The sequence below is a fragment of the Rutilus rutilus genome (assembly GCF_951802725.1).
Source record: "Rutilus rutilus genome assembly, chromosome: 22".
In the NCBI taxonomy this organism is placed as follows: Eukaryota; Metazoa; Chordata; class Actinopteri; order Cypriniformes; family Leuciscidae; genus Rutilus; species Rutilus rutilus.
Genome location: NC_140227.1, coordinates 10,987,366 through 11,003,863, shown reverse-complemented (window position 1 = coordinate 11,003,863; position 16,498 = coordinate 10,987,366). Strand labels below are relative to the sequence as shown.

General features: G+C 40.9%; 1 pseudogene across 1 annotated transcript; it reads right to left on the bottom strand.

Annotated features, from left to right (window-relative positions):
• Positions 1-13,747: 13,747 nt before the first annotated feature.
• Positions 13,748-15,374, bottom strand: LOC311282184 (putative inhibitor of apoptosis; annotated as a pseudogene). Its single transcript has one exon. The product of its transcript is annotated as a putative inhibitor of apoptosis (transcript).
• Positions 15,375-16,498: the final 1,124 nt, after the last annotated feature.

Here is a 16,498-nt window from a genome sequence, read left to right as displayed (position 1 = left end):
TAGGCGGTTGCTAGGATATTTCTGGTGGTTGCTAGGGTCTTTTGGGTGGTTGCTAGGCAGTTGCTAGGATATTTTGGGTGGTTGCTAGGGTCTTTTGGGTGGTTGCCAGGCGGTTGCTAGGGTGTTTTGGGTGGTTGCTAGGGTCTTTTGGGTGGTTGCTAGGCGGTTGCTAGGGTGTTTTGGGTGGTTGTTAGGGTGTTTTGGGTGGTTGCTAGGCGGTTGCTAGGGTGTTCTGGGTTGTTGCTAGGCTGTTTTGGGTGGTTGCTAGGATATTCTGGGTGGTTGCTAGGCGGTTGCTAGGATATTTCTGGTGGTTGCTAGGGTCTTTTGGGTGGTTGCTAGGCAGTTGCTAGGATATTTTGGGTGGTTGCTAGGGTCTTTTGGGTGGTTGCTAGGCGGTTGCTAGGGTGTTTTGGGTGGTTGCTAGGGTCTTTTGGGTGGTTGCTAGGCGGTTGCTAGGGTGTTTTGGGTGGTTGCTAGGGTGTTTTGGGTGGTTGCTAGGCGGTTGCTAGGGTTTCTGGGGGGTTGCTAGGGTCTTTTGGGTGGTTGCTAGGCGGTTGCTAGGGTGTTCTGGGGGGTTGCTATGGTATTCAGGGCGGTTGATATGGTGTTACTAGGTGGTTGGTAGTTGTCACAGATGGTTACTATGGAGTTTTTATAGAGTTCTTAGCATGATCTTGGCATGATTTAACACTTAACTAATCGCTATTAGCATGTAGCTATTCACTGCTAGCATATGTAGCATGTTGGAAGTGCTGTTTGCTAGCATGAGTCAAAAGAGCCAAACCTCATCTCTATACGATGTTCTGATACAGAGATATAGGTCTTGCAAAATGGTTGCTAGGGTACTCAAGTTTGGTTGCTATGGAGTTGCTTGGGAGCTGGGAGCTTTAAACTTAAGAAGTTTAAATTGGTTTAAAGTTTAAAGTAGTTTGAAGTTTATGACAGAGAGATAGATAGATAAATAAGTTAGATAGATACACACACACACACACACACACACACACACACACACACTCACACAGACTACCTCACTCACACACTCACTCAGACACACACACACACACACACACTCAGAGTTTATGAGTTTAGAGTTTATAAGTGTATAAACTGATGAGTTTATAAGTGTATGAGTTTTTGAGTTTAGAGTTTATAAGTTTAAATGAGTTTAGAGTTCAGAGTTTATTAATTTATGAGTATAAGAGTTCATAAGTCTATGAATTCATGAGTTTATTAGTTAATTAGTTATTAAATTTAAGTTAATTAGTTTATAAATGTATGAGATTAGAGTTTATTAGTTTAAATGAGTTTCATTGGCTAATATATATAGAACGGCAGTTTGGTTTAGTCTTCAAGGTATTTAGATTTGAATTTTTGTCGGTTGGTCAGTTTGAATCTGGATTTGAATTTTTTAGAACTCCCCAATGCAAGTCAATGGGAGTTTTTCCGAGTTTTGATCATCATTTGTAGGAAAACCGTAAGTCCGATCAGTCTGAAAAGATAAAGCAACTCGAGTCAGAACAGTTTGAGTGTCTGAGCCGAGTTTGGAGTATGTAGAGTTAAAGCTCTAGGAGGAGATTGAGTGTAATTTTTTGGTAAGAATAATAATAATAATAACTAGATGCGAAAGTTCGTCGAGACAAACTTTAAGTTGGCTTGAGAAAAGTTTGGAGCAGAACGTTTTTTGCTAGGCAGTTGCTAGGATGTTATGGGTGGTTGCTATGGTGTTGCTAGGGTATTTTGGGTGGTTGCTAGGGTGTTCTGGGTGGTTGCTAGGGTGTCCTGGGTGGTTGCTAAGGTCTTTTGGGTGGTTGCTAGGGTATTTTGGGTGGTTGCTAGGGTGTTCTTGGTGGTTGCTAGGGTATTCTGGGTGGTTGCTAGGCGGTTGCTAGGGTTTTCTGGGTGGTTGCTAGGCTGTTTTGGGTGGTTGCTAGGGTATTCTGGGTGGTTGCTAGGCGGTTGCTAGGATATTTCTGATGGTTGCTAGGGTCTTTTGGGTGGTTGCTAGGCGGTTGCTAGGATATTTTAGGTGGTTGCTAGGGTCTTTTGGGTGGTTGCTAGGTGGTTGCTAGGGTCTTTTGGGTGGTTGCTAGGGTCTTTTGGGTGGTTGCTAGGCGGTTGCTAGGGTGTTTTGGGTGGTTGCTAGGATATTTTGGGTGGTTGCTAGGGTCTTTTGGGTGGTTGCTAGGCGGTTGCTAGGGTGTTTTGGATGGTTGCTAGGGTCTTTTGGGTGGTTGCTAGGGTATTTTGGGTGGTTGCTAGGGTGTTCTCGGTGGTTGCTAGGGTCTTTTGGGTGGTTGCTAGGCGTTGCTAGGGTGTTTTGGGTGGTTGCTAGGATATTTTGGGTGGTTGCTAGGGTCTTTTGGGTGGTTGCTAGGGTGTTCTGGGTTGTTGCTAGGCGGTTGCTAGGGTGTTCCGGGTGGTTGCTAGGGTCTTTTGGGTAGTTGCTATGCGGTTGCTAGGATATTTTCGGTAGTTGCTAGGGTCTTTTGGGTGGTTGCTAGGCGGTTGCTAGGATATTTCGGTGGTTGCTAGGGTCTTTTGGGTGGTTGCTAGGCAGTTGCTAGGGTCTTTTGGGTGGTTGCTAGGGTGGTTGCTAGGTGGTTGCTAGGGTGTTATGGGTGGTTGCTAGGCTGTTTTGGGTGGTTGCTAGGCGGTTGCTAGGGTGTTATGGTGGTTGCTATGGTGTTGCTAGGCGGTTGCTAAGGTATTCAGGGCGGTTGATATGGTGTTACTAGGTGGCTGGTAGTTGTCACAGATGCTTACTATGGAGTTTTTATAGAGTTCTTAGCATGATCTTGGCATGATTTAACACTTAACTAATCACTATTAGCATGTAGCTATTCACTGCTAGCATGTGTAGTATGTTGGAAGTGCTGTTTGCTAGCATGAGTCAAAAGAGCCAAACCTCATCTCTATACGATGTTCTGATACAGAGATATAGGTCTTACAAAACGGTTGCTAGGGTACTCGAGTTTGGTTGCTATGGAGTTGCTTGGGAGCTGGAAGATTTAAACTTAAGAAGTTTATAGTGGTTTGAAGTTTACAGTAGTTTACAGTAGTTTGAAGTTTGACAGGTAGATAAATAAGTTAGACACACACACACACACACACACACACACAAACACACAAACACACACACACACACACACACTAACTCGCTCACACACTCACTCATAAACTCAGTGTGTGTGTCTGAGTTTAGAGTTTATAAGTGTATAAATTGATGAGTTTATAAGTGTATGAGTTCTTGAGTTTTGAGTTTATAAGTTTAAATCAGTTTAGAGTTTATAAGTTTAAATGAGATTAAGAGTTCAGAGTTTATTAATTTATGAGTTTAAGAGTTCATAAGTTTATGAATTCATGAGTTTATAAGTTAATTAGTTTATAAGTGTTTATAGTTTAGAGTTTATTAGTTTAAATGAGTCTCATTGGCTCATATAGTATATAGAACGGCAGTTTGGTTTAGTCTTCAAGGTGTTTAGATTTAAATTTTTGTCGGTTTGAATTTTTTAGAACTCCCCAATGTAAGTCAATGGGAGTTTTTGAATGAGTTTTTTCGAGTTTTGATCGTCATTTTTAGGAAAACCGTAAGTCCGATCAGTCTGAAAAGATATAGCATACCGAGTCAGATCAGTCTGAGTGTCCGAGCCGAGTTTGGAGTATGTAGAGTTAAAGCTCTAGGAGGAGTTTGATATAGATTTTTTTAGGGTCAGAAGAATAATAATAATAAGTTTAAATAGGATTTCAATATGTTGGCTTTCTCAAGCCAACTTAACTAGATGCGAAAGTTCGTCGAGACAAACTTTAAGTTGGCTTGAGAAAGTTTGGACCAGAACGTTTTTTGCTAGGCAGTTGCTAGGATGTTATGGGTGGTCGCTATGGTGTTGCTAGGCGGTTGCTAGGGTATTTTGGGTGGTTGCTAGGCGGTTGCTAGGGTATTCTGGGTGGTTGCTAGGGTGTTTTGGGTGGTTGCTAGGCGGTTGCTAGGGTCTTTTGGGTGGTTGCTAGGCGGTTGCTAGGGTGTTTTGGGTGGTTGCTAGGGTGTTTTGGGTGGTTGCTAGGCGGTTGCTAGGATATTTTGGGTGGTTGCTATGGTATTTTGGGTGGTTGCTAGGCGGTTGCTAGGGTCTTTTGGGTGGTTGCTAGGATATTTTGGGTGGTTGCTAGGGTCTTTTGGGTGGTTGCTAGGCGGTTGCTAGGGTCTTTTGGGTGGTTGCTAGGGTGTTCTGGGTGGTTGCTAGGCAGTTGCTAGGGTGTTATAGGTGGTTGCTATGGTGTTGCTAGGCAGTTGCTACGGTATTTTGGGTGGTTGCTAGGGTGTTCTGGGTGGTTGCTAGGGTATTATTGGTGGTTGCTAGGTGGTTGCTAGGATATTTTGGGTGGTTGCTAGGGTCTTTTGGGTGGTTGCTAGGCGGTTGCTAGGGTCTTTCGGGTGGTTGCTAGGTTATTTTAGGTGGTTGCTAGGGTCTTTTGGGTGGTTGCTAGGCGGTTGCTAGGGTCTTTTGGGTGGTTGCTAGGGTGTTCTGGGTGGTTGCTAGGCAGTTGCTAGGGTGTTATGGGTGGTTGCTATGGTGTTGCTAGGCGGTTGCTAAGGTATTTTGGGTGGTTGCTAGGGTGTTCTGGGTGGTTGCTAGGCAGTTGCTAGGGTGTTATGGGTGGTTGCTATGGTGTTGCTAGGCGGTTGCTAAGGTATTCTGGGTGGTTGCCAGGTGGTGGCTAGGGTGTTCTGGGTGGTTGCTAGACTGTTTTGGGTGGTTGCTAGGGTCTTTTGGGTGGTTGCTAGGCGGTTGCTAGGGTGTTTTAGGTGGTTGCTAGGGTCTTTTGTGTGGTTGCTAGGGTATTTTGGGTGGTTGCTAGGGTGTTCTGGGTGGTTGCTAGGCGGTTGCTAGGGTGTTCTGGGTGGTTGCTATGGTATTCAGGGCGGTTGATATGGTGTTACTAGCTGGTTGGTAGTTGTCACAGATGGTTACTATGGAGTTTTTATAGAGTTCTTAGCATGATCTTGGCATGATTTAACACTTAACTAATCACTATTAGCATGTAGCTATTCACTGCTAGCATGTGTAGCATGTTGGAAGTGCTGTTTGCTAGCATGAGTCAAAAGAGCCAAACCTCATCTCTATACGATGTTCTGATACAGAGATATAGGTCTTACAAAACGGTTGCTAGGGTACTCGAGTTTGGTTGCTATGGAGTTGCTTGGGAGCTGGAAGATTTAAACTTAAGAAGTTTATAGTGGTTTGAAGTTTACAGTAGTTTACAGTAGTTTGAAGTTTGACAGATAGATAAATAAGTTAGATAGACACACACACACACACACACACACACACACACACACACTAACTCGCTCACACACTCACTCATAAACTCAGTGTGTGTGTCTGAGTTTAGAGTTTATAAGTGTATAAATTGATGAGTTTATAAGTGTATGAGTTCTTGAGTTTTGAGTTTATAAGTTTAAATCAGTTTAGAGTTTATAAGTTTAAATGAGATTAAGAGTTCAGAGTTTATTAATTTAAGAGCTTAAGAGTTCATAAGTTTATGAATTCATTAGTTTATAAGTTAATTAGTTTATAAGTGTTTATAGTTTAGAGTTTATTAGTTTAAATGAGTCTCAATGGCTCATATAGTATATAGAACGGCAGTTTGATTTAGTCTTCAAGGTGTTTAGATTTAAATTTTTGTCGGTTTGAATTTTTTAGAACTCCCCAATGTAAGTCAATGGGAGTTTTTGAATGAGTTTTTTCGAGTTTTGATCGTCATTTTTAGGAAAACCGTAAGTCCGATCAGTCTGAAAAGATAAAGCAACTCGAGTCAGATCAGTTTGAGTGTCTGAGCCGAGTTTGGAGTATGTAGCGTTAAAGCTCTAGGAGGAGTTAGTCTCAGATTTTTTTCCGCTCAGAAGAATAATAATAACTAGATGCGAAAGTTCGTCGAGACAAACTTTAAGTTGGCTTGAGAAAGTTTAGAGCAGAACATTTTTTTGCTAGGCGGTTGCTAGGATGTTATGGGTGGTTGCTATGGTGTTGCTAGGGTATTTTGGGCGGTTGCTAGGGTGTTCTGGGTGGTTGCTAGGTGGTTGCTAGGGTGTCCTGGGTGGTTGCTAAGGTCTTTTGGGTGGTTGCTAGGGTATTTTGGGTGGTTGCTAGGGTGTTCTAGGTGGTTGCTAGGGTATTCTGGGTGGTTGCTAGGCGGTTGCTAGGGTTTTCTGGGTGGTTGCTAGGCTGTTTTGGGTGGTTGCTAGGGTATTCTGGGTGGTTGCTAGGCGGTTGCTAGGATATTTCTGATGGTTGCTAGGGTCTTTTGGGTGGTTGCTAGGCGGTTGTTAGGATATTTTGGGTGGTTGCTAGGCGGTTGCTAGGATATTTTAGGTGGTTGCTAGGGTGTTCTGGGTGGTTGCTAGGCGGTTGCTAGGGTGTTCTGGGTGGTTGCTAGGGTCTTTTGGGTAGTTGCTAGGCGGTTGCTAGGATATTTTGGGTAGTTGCTAGGGTCTTTTGGGTGGTTGCTAGGCGATTGCTAGGATATTTCGGTGGTTGCTAGGGTCTTTTGGGTGGTTGCTAGGCGGTTGCTAGGGTATTTTGGGTGGTTGCTAGGATATTTTTGGTGGTTGCTAGGGTCTTTTGGGTGGTTGCTAGGCGGTTGCTAGGGTCTTTTGGGTGGTTGCTAGGGTGGTTGCTAGGTGGTTGCTAGGGTGTTATGGGTGGTTGCTAGGCTGTTCTGTGTGGTTGCTAGGCGGTTGCTAGGGTGTTATGGGTGGTTGCTATGGTGTTGCTAGGCGGTTGCTAAGGTATTCAGGGCGGTTGATATGGTGTTACTAGGTGGTTGGTAGTTGTCACAGATGGTTACTATGGAGTTTTTATAGAGTTCTTAGCATGATCTTGGCATGATTTAACACTTAACTAATCACTATTAGCATGTAGCTATTCACTGCTAGCATGTGTAGCATGTTGGAAGTGCTGTTTGCTAGCATGAGTCAAAAGAGCCAAACCTCATCTCTATACGATGTTCTGATACAGAGATATAGGTCTTACAAAACGGTTGCTAGGGTACTCGAGTTTGGTTGCTATGGAGTTGCTTGGGAGCTGGAAGATTTAAACTTAAGAAGTTTATAGTGGTTTGAAGTTTACAGTAGTTTACAGTAGTTTGAAGTTTGACAGATAGATAAATAAGTTAGATAGACACACACACACACACACACACACACAAACACAAACACACACACACACACACACACACACACACACACACACACACACACACACACACACACTAACTCGCTCACACACTCACTCATAAACTCAGTGTGTGTGTCTGAGTTTAGGGTTTATAAGTGTATAAATTGATGAGTTTATAAGTGTATGAGTTCTTGAGTTTTGAGTTTATAAGTTTAAATCAGTTTAGAGTTTATAAGTTTAAATGAGATTAAGAGTTTAGAGTTTATTAATTTAAGAGCTTAAGAGTTCATAAGTTTATGAATTCATTAGTTTATAAGTTAATTAGTTTATAAGTGTTTATAGTTTAGAGTTTATTAGTTTAAATGAGTCTCAATGGCTCATATAGTATATAGAACGGCAGTTTGGTTTAGTCTTCAAGGTGTTTAGATTTAAATTTTTGTCGGTTTGAATTTTTTAGAACTCCCCAATGTAAGTCAATGGAGTTTTTGAATGAGTTTTTTCGAGTTTTGATCGTCATTTTTAGGAAAACCGTAAGTCCGATCAGTCTGAAAAGATAAAGCAACTCGAGTCAGATCAGTTTGAGTGTCTGAGCCGAGTTTGGAGTATGTAGCATTAAAGCTCTAGGAGGAGTTAGTCTCAGATTTTTTTCCGCTCAGAAGAATAATAATAACTAGATGCGAAAGTTCGTCGAGACAAACTTTAAGTTGGCTTGAGAAAGTTTGGGCCGCAAAGGTTGCTAGGGTGTTCTGGGTGGTTCCTAATGTATTTTTTAGGGTATTTTGGGCGGTTGCTAGGGTGTTCTGGGTGGTTGCTAGGTGGTTGCTAGGGTGTCCTGGGTGGTTGCTAAGGTCTTTTGGGTGGTTGCTAGGGTATTTTGGGCGGTTGCTAGGGTGTTCTAGGTGGTTGCTAGGGTATTCTGGGTGGTTGCTAGGCGGTTGCTAGGGTTTTCTGGGTGGTTGCTAGGGTCTTTTGGGTGGTTGCTAGGGTCTTTTGAGTGGTTGCTAGGCAGTTGCTAGGGTGTTTTGGGTGGTTGCTAGGATGTTTTGGGTGGTTGCTAGGGTCTTTTGGGTGGTTGCTAGGCAGTTGCTAGGGTGTTTTGGGTGGTTGCTAGGGTCTTTTGGGTGGTTGCTAGGGTCTTTTGAGTGGTTGCTAGGCAGTTGCTAGGGTGTTTTGGGTGGTTGCTAGGGTCTTTTGGGTGGTTGCTAGGCGGTTGCTAGGGTGTTTTGGGTGGTTGCTAGGATATTTTGGGTGGTTGCTAGGCGGTTGCTAGGGTGTTTTGGGTGGTTGCTAGGATATTTTGGGTGGTTGCTAGGGTCTTTTGGGTGGTTGCTAGGTGGTTGCTAGGGTGTTCTGGGTGGTTGCTAGGGTGTTTTGGGTGGTTGCTAGGGTATTTTGGGTGGTTGCTAGGGTCTTTTGGGTGGTTGCTAGGGTATTTTGGGTGGTTGCTAGGGTGTTCTGGGTGGTTGCTAAGCGGTTGCTAGGCTGTTCTGGGTGGTTGCTAGGGTCTTTTGGGTGGTTGCTAGGCGGTTGTTAGGGTCTTTTGGGTGGTTGCTAGGCGGTTGCTAGGGTATTTTGGGTGGTTGCTAGGGTGTTCTGGGTGGTTGCTAGGCGGTTGCTAGGGTGTTCTGGGGGGTTGCTATGGTATTGAGGGCGGTTGATATGGTGTTACTAGGTGGTTGGTAGTTGTCACAGATGGTTACTATGGAGTTTTTATAGAGTTCTTAGCATGATCTTGGCATGATTCAACACTTAACTAATTGCTATTAGCATGTAGCTATTCACTGCTAGCATGTGTAGCATGTTGGAAGTGCTGTTTGCTAGCATGAGTCAAAAGAGCCAAAACTCATCTCTATACGATGTTCTGATACAGAGATATAGGTCTTGCAAAACGGTTGCTAGGGTACTCAAGTTTGGTTGCTATGGAGTTGCTTGGGAGCTGGAAGCATTAAACTTAAGAAGTTTAAAGTGGTTTGAAGTTTAAAGTAGTTTAAAGTAGTTTGAAGTTTATGATAGATATATAAATAAGTTAGATAGATACACACACACAAACACACACACACACACACACACACACACACACACACAAACACACACACACACACACACACACACACTCACTCAGACTACCTCGCTCACACACTCACTCAGACACACACACACACTCAGAGTTTATGAGTTTAGAGTTTATAAGTGTACGAGTTTTTGAGTTTAGAGTTTATAAGTTTAAATGAGTTTAGAGTTCAGAGTTTATTAATTTATGAGTTTAAGAGTTCATAAGTCTATGAATTCATGAGTTTATTAGTTATTAAATTTAAGTTAATTAGTTTATAAGTGTATGAGATTAGAGTTTATTAGTTTAAATGAGTTTCATTGGCTAATATATATAGAACGGCAGTTTGGTTTAGTCTTCAAGGTGTTTAGATTTGAATTTTTGTCGGTTGGTGAGTTTGAATCTGGATTTGAATTTTTTAGAACTCCCCAATGTAAGTCAATGGGAGTTTTTCCGAGTTTTGATCGTCATTTGTAGGAAAACCGTAAGTCCGATCAGTCTGAAAAGATAAAGCAACTCGAGTCAGAACAGTTTGAGTGTCTGAGCCGAGTTTGGAGTATGTAGAGTTAAAGCTCTAGGACGAGTTTGAGTGGAATTTTTTGGTAAGAAGAATAATAATAATAATAATAAGTTTAAATAGGATTTCAATATGTTGGCTCTCTCAAGCCAACTTAACTAGATGCGAAAGTTCGTCGAGACAAACTTTAAGTTGGCTTGAGAAAGTTTGGACCGGAAAGTTTTTTGCTAGGCGGTTGTTAGGATGTTATGGGTGGTCGCTATGGTGTTGCTAGGCGGTTGCTAAGGTATTCTGGGTGGTTGCTAGGCGGTTGCTAGGGTATTTTGGGTGGTTGCTAGGGTGTTTTGGGTGGTTGCTAGGGTGTTTTGGGTGGTTGCTAGGCGGTTGCCAGGGTATTTTGTGTGGTTGCTAGGCGGTTGCTAGGGTGTTCTGGGTGGTTGCTAGGATATTTTGGGTGGTTGCTAGGGTCTTTTGGGTGGTTGCTAGGGTATTTTGGGTGGTTGCTAGGCGGTTGCTAGGGTGTTTTGGGTGGTTGCTAGGCGGTTTTGGGTGGTTGCTAGGCGGTTGCTAGGGTATTTTGGGTGGTTGCTAGGGTGTTCTGGGTGGTTGCTAGGCAGTTGCTAGGGTGTTATGGGTGGTTGCTATGGTGTTGCTAGGCGTTGCTAAGGTATTCTGGGTGGTGGCCAGGGTGTTCTGGGTGGTTGCTAGGCTGTTTTGGGTGGTTGCTAGGGTATTCTGGGTGGTTGCTAGGGTCTTTTGGGTGGTTGCTAGGCGGTTGCTAGGGTCTTTTGGGTGGTTGCTAGGGTCTTTTGGGTGGTTGCTACGGTGTTCTGGGTGGTTGCTAGGGTCTTTTGGGTGGTTGCTAGGCGGTTGCTAGGGTCTTTTGGGTGGTTGCTAGGGTCTTTTGGGTGGTTGCTACGGTGTTCTGGGTGGTTGCTAGGGTCTTTTGGGTGGTTGCTAGGCGGTTGCTAGGGTGTTCTGGGGGGTTGCTATGGTATTCAGGGCGGTTGATATGGTGTTACTAGGTGGTTGGTAGTTATCACAGATGGTTACTATGGAGTTTTTATAGAGTTCTTAGCATGATCTTGGCATGATTTAACACTTAACTAATCGCTATTAGCATGTAGCTATTCACTGCTAGCATATGTAGCATGTTGGAAGTGCTGTTTGCTAGCATGAGTCAAAAGAGCCAAACCTCATCTCTATACGATGTTCTGATACAGAGATATAGGTCTTGCAAAACGGTTGCTAGGGTACTCAAGTTTGGTTGCTATGGAGTTGCTTGGGAGCTGGGAGCTTTAAACTTAAGAAGTTTAAATTGGTTTGAAGTTTAAAGTAGTTTAAAGTAGTTTGAAGTTTATGATAGATATATAAATAAGTTAGATAGATACAAACAAACAAACACACACACACACACACACACACACACACACACACACACACACTCACACAGACTACCTCGCTCACACACTCACTCAGACACACACACACACACACACACACACACACACACACACACTCAGAGTTTATGAGTTTAGAGTTTATAAGTGTACAAGTTTTTGAGTTTAGAGTTTATAAGTTTAAATGAGTTTAGAGTTCAGAATTTATTAATTTATGAGTTTAAGAGTTCATAAGTCTATGAATTCATGAGTTTATTAGTTAATTAGTTATTAAATTTAAGTTAATTAGTTTATAAGTGTATGAGATTAGAGTTTATTAGTTTAAATGAGTTTCATTGGCTAATATATATAGAATGGCAGTTTGAATTAGTTTTCAAGGGATTTAGATTTAAATTTTTGTCGGTTGGTGAGTTTGAATTTTTTTAGAATGCCCAATGTTAAGTCAATGGGAGTTTTTCCGAGTTTTGATCGTCATTTGTAGGAAAACCGTAAGTCCGATCAGTCTGAAAAGATAAAGCAACTCGAGTCAGAACAGTTTGAAGGTCTGAGCCGAGTTTGGAGTATGTAGAGTTAAAGCTCTAGGAGGAGATTGAGTGTAATTTTTTGGTAAGAAGAATAATAATAATAAGTTTAAATAGGATTTCAATATGTTGGCTTTCTCAAGCCAACTTAATAATAATAAGTTTAAATAGGATTTCAATATGTTGGCTCTCTCAAGCCAACTTAATAATAATAATAAGTTTAAATAGGATTTCAATATGTTGGCTTTCTCAAGCCAACTTAATAATAATAAGTTTAAATAGGATTTCAATATGTTGGCTTTCTCAAGCCAACTTAATAATAATAAGTTTAAATAGGATTTCAATATGTTGGCTTTCTCAAGCCAACTTAATAATAATAATAAGTTTAAATAGGATTTCAGTAAGTTGGCTCTCTCAAGCCAACTTAATAAGTTTAAATAGGATTTCAATATGTTGGCTCTCTCAAGCCAACTTAATAATAAGTTTAAGTACAATATCAGTAAGTTGGCTTTCTCAAGCCAACTTAAATATATAATATAAAATCACAGAGTGGTTCTCTCTCACAGCACCGTCTGTCGGTCTCTGACTCAGAGGGCTGTATTCAGTGATCAGGATGAATCATTATGAATGTTGTGTTGAATTTATTTCAAAGTATAATCTTAAAAGTTTAAATGATATCTTTTAAAAATAAAATATGTTTTAAATTAAATTCAATATTAAAAGTCTTATTAAAAAAACAAATATTCTACAACAATGGTCTGTGGAAAAACTTGACTTGAACTTAAAGTATATTTTTTATTTATCATGGGTATGTAAAATAATTCGAAATTTGAAGCGTCACAAGTCATCTCACACCTGTGAAATGTTCAATAATTCCTTAAGTTGTATCTGTGAGAAAATAGGCCTATCTTCAGAGAGAGCAACAATGAAAACATTTAGAAACTGAACCCTCAGGCTGTCCCATTGATAGGCTGCTTATAAGGTCCTTTCCAGAGCCAAAGTTTTGTTCATACTAAATTTATTTCAAAGCATAATCGTAAAAGTTTAAATATGATCTTTTAATATGAAAGATTGTTTAAATAAAATCTTTAAAGTTTGAATACATACTCATCTTCTATTTATCTTTTAGAAGATTACTGTAATTATTTTGTTTAACAGTGACCTATAAAGTATAATTGTTATTAAACAATGTCTGTTCAAAAACTTTAGATTGTTGAAAAACTGTACTTAGTCGCCTTAAATCTCATTTATATGAAAAGATTCAATCAGCATTTTTATTTATTTTTTGTCCATGCGGGGTTTACATTTTTATGGTGGGGGCTTTCCATAGCCATAATGATTTTTGTACCATAACTGCATATTCTATCCCGTACACCTAAACCCGACCATCACAGAAAACTACATTTGTACATTTTCAAAAATGCACACACACGGTTCTAAAAAAATGAACTGATCTCTATTTTAAATTGTTATTATTAATAAAATATATAACCAATGAATAATAACATATGTTACTAAAATATATTTAAAAATTGACAGACCAGATGAGCCTCGGAGGGGATTATGTCTCAGTAAAGCTAGTCTGCGTTCCAGAGTACATCCAGAGTTTTACACTAAATTCATTTAAAAGCATAACCTTAAAAGTTTAAATTAGATATTTTAAAATTAAAAGACTGTTTAAATCAAATCTTTAAAGTTTTATTAAAATCAAATCTTCTATTTATCTTAGAAGACTTATGTATTATTTTTACTAAACAGCGTCTGTTCAGAAACTTTAGATTTAAAAAAATAAATAAAATAAAAGCAAAAAGTATGTTTAGGCGTCTTAGATCTTATTTATACAAAAATATTTCAAACAGTATTTTTGTCCATACAACATGTTGTCAAAGTTTGTCACAATGTTTTGTCGCTGCGTTGTTTTTACGAAATCCGAGGACTCCACATTGCTCTTATTTAGACTAAGTTGTATCATTTTTTGTTTTGTTTTTTTGGGTACATTGTTTTTTTTTCATCAAGTTAAATGTAAATGTAAATTTGCAAATCCAAAAACTGTTGTTACTTGGATGATGAATATCTTCACTTTATGATAGAAAAGTACGGACAGCGCCTTTGACATATGGGGCACTTGCGCAGAGAAGGCGCACATTCTTTGCAAACAACTAGGTGACCACAGGGGATGAAGACACTGTTCACTTCCTTATCCATGCAAACTTTGCATGTGCGCTCCTCTTGAAGTCTTCTTAACTGTTCCTCCATAGGCAAGTCTGAAAGATCTTGACTCGGTGATGCCGCTTCATTTGTCTGGGCCATCAGTTCTCTCAGCAGGCAGACATCATTCTTCTTGATCCAGTTGCGGAAGACCTCTGCTGCTGCATTTCCTTTCAACAGGACTAACTCAATGAGCTGCCCTGTCTGCTGCTTGACTGTAGTGCAGTTACGAATAATGTCATACTCTTTCTGTGAGATGACGTTCTCCTCTAGAAGATGGTCCATTAAGCTCTGCACACTTTTTAGGCGCTGTGACATGGCAAGATGATGTTTCTTAAGAAAAGTAAAACCATCTGATGCCATTTCCTCAGCAAGAAGCTCTCGCTCCTCCTCTCTCTTCTCATCTTCTGCACTTAGTAAATCAGACACCAACTCTTGAACGGTTTTGTAATTTTCTCCACTTGCGAGAATTTTGCTTTGAACGGTTTGCTTCACCAGGCCACGCTCAAATCCCATCTCTAAAGCAGACTTCACCACAGTATTGTTCATCATCACTGCATCTTCTGAACGGTCTTCTCCAGCACCCAGGTGTACAACAGGTGGATCAACAAATTCTCTCGAGTTGCTGTCTCCATTAGTCAATAGCTGTTCAAATAGTCTTGGAAATCTTGCTTGAATCTGATGAACAAACTCTTGACCCTTTTCTTGCAACAGGTATTCACATCTTGGAAACCACTTAGCATGTTCTACCCATGGATCATCACCAGACTCCCAACATCTGAGTCCACCATCACAACAAAAGCACTTTCACGTCATCATTACGACCAACATAGTAAAAACCAGCCTTAGCCAATTGGTCTGGTCGAACAGTTATTCTTGAGGGCCAGTTGACAAATGTGAGCAACTGTTGCATTGGCGAGTTAGATACATTGGAAAGGCCGCCACCAGATTATTATCTGCACGGTCACCTCAAACGAAGCGGCAGTTGGGGTAATGCCTCTGGTGCTCTGATACTGCCCGATCTCCCGGTTCCCAGTTGCTAAGCTGGCCTCCACAACTGAAGCAAGCCACTCTGTCGCCCTGACCAAGGTAGTAGAAACCACTTTTGGCAAGCTCGGCTGGAGTTACAAGAGTCCAATTCTGAAAGCTATCAAGGCGTTCCTGTTCCCGACGCATGCCAGGATTGTGACAAGCCGGAGGTCGCTGGTGAGACATATCCTCAACTCCACGGAAGGAAATGGGACTGTATTGGGCCAGGTTGCTGAATACCATGTTTATGTAACCCACCTGCTCCTCCGTTTGGCCTGAAACAGATGCCGTGGTGGTCAATGTTACGGCTGTCGCAGGGGCGGAAAGCTGTAGGATGGCTACGTTGCGAAGCGGGGAAAAGGCAGAGTGAGAGGACGACAGGAGGTTTGCGGTGGCGGGTAAACTCTGGATGAAAACATAAAAATGTGACCACAGGGCGTGTCCACTCAAGCCCTTCTCTCTGCTGGACATCCCATGACTAGTGTCTAGTCGTCCATGACAGAACACATAATCTTATTAAAAAATGTAATGAACTCCTGACCTGAACAGATAGAAGGTCGACGTAGGGGGTATGTGCTTCCTCCCTCTATGATGCAGGAACCGATGCTGAACAAATCGAATTTTGTTCAACACCACAAAATGTCCTTTCTTCTGTTCTGTACACAGCGGGCAAATTAGTTGTATCATTTGAAAAATCACCACACAATTTCAGAGACGCGATGTGCCTCTGTGGTCCGTGCCGCAGCGCATCCAAGCATGGAATGGAAATGGTTGCCACCTCGGGAATACAGTAATTTAAATGCAGAAAACATTTCGGAACTCTTTACAAGGATCTCTGAAATATTTAATCTTTTAAATCATGTAGTATTTTTAATTATTCTAAATATTATTATTATTATTATTATTATGTATACTATTATAATACTATTTTTATGAGCTCAGACATTACCACAATAGTCATTTTTGTGATTTTTTTATTTCAACATTATACTTTCGAGTTTACATTGAAGTAGTGAAGAAAATGATAGATCGGCATTACGTACATAAAGTAAAACAATAACGACATTTACAAATGGTCTAACCAGAATAGAAAATCTCTGCATGTCTCTCTATCTCTATCATGTCTTGCTCTAGGGCAGTGGTTCTCAATTCCAGTCCTCAGGACCCGCTGCTCTGCACATTTTGTATGTCTCCCTTATTTAAAGGGGTCATATAATACCATTTTTGTACAAGCTAATATGATTCTTTAGGGTCTAAATAAAAAAATTGCAATATACTTTAATTAAAAATTCTCATTAGTATTGTAAGAAAACACTAATTTTACCTGGTCAAAAACAGCTCTGTTTTCAGCACGCCGTTTAAGTGCATGTGTCTTTAAATGATAATGAGCTTTGCTCACCCCGCCCCTCTGTTCTGTGCGTACACCGTAACACAATAACACAATAACCATAACGCGTTGTTCATTATAAACGTGGGATTATGAATTATATTGAGAACGTCGTACATAGAAAACATGCCGTAATGTACCCTGAGTGTAAACAGCCGCATTCATTGTGAAGCGTGCAGCGAGCGATTTGCAAAGATTAATATAAATA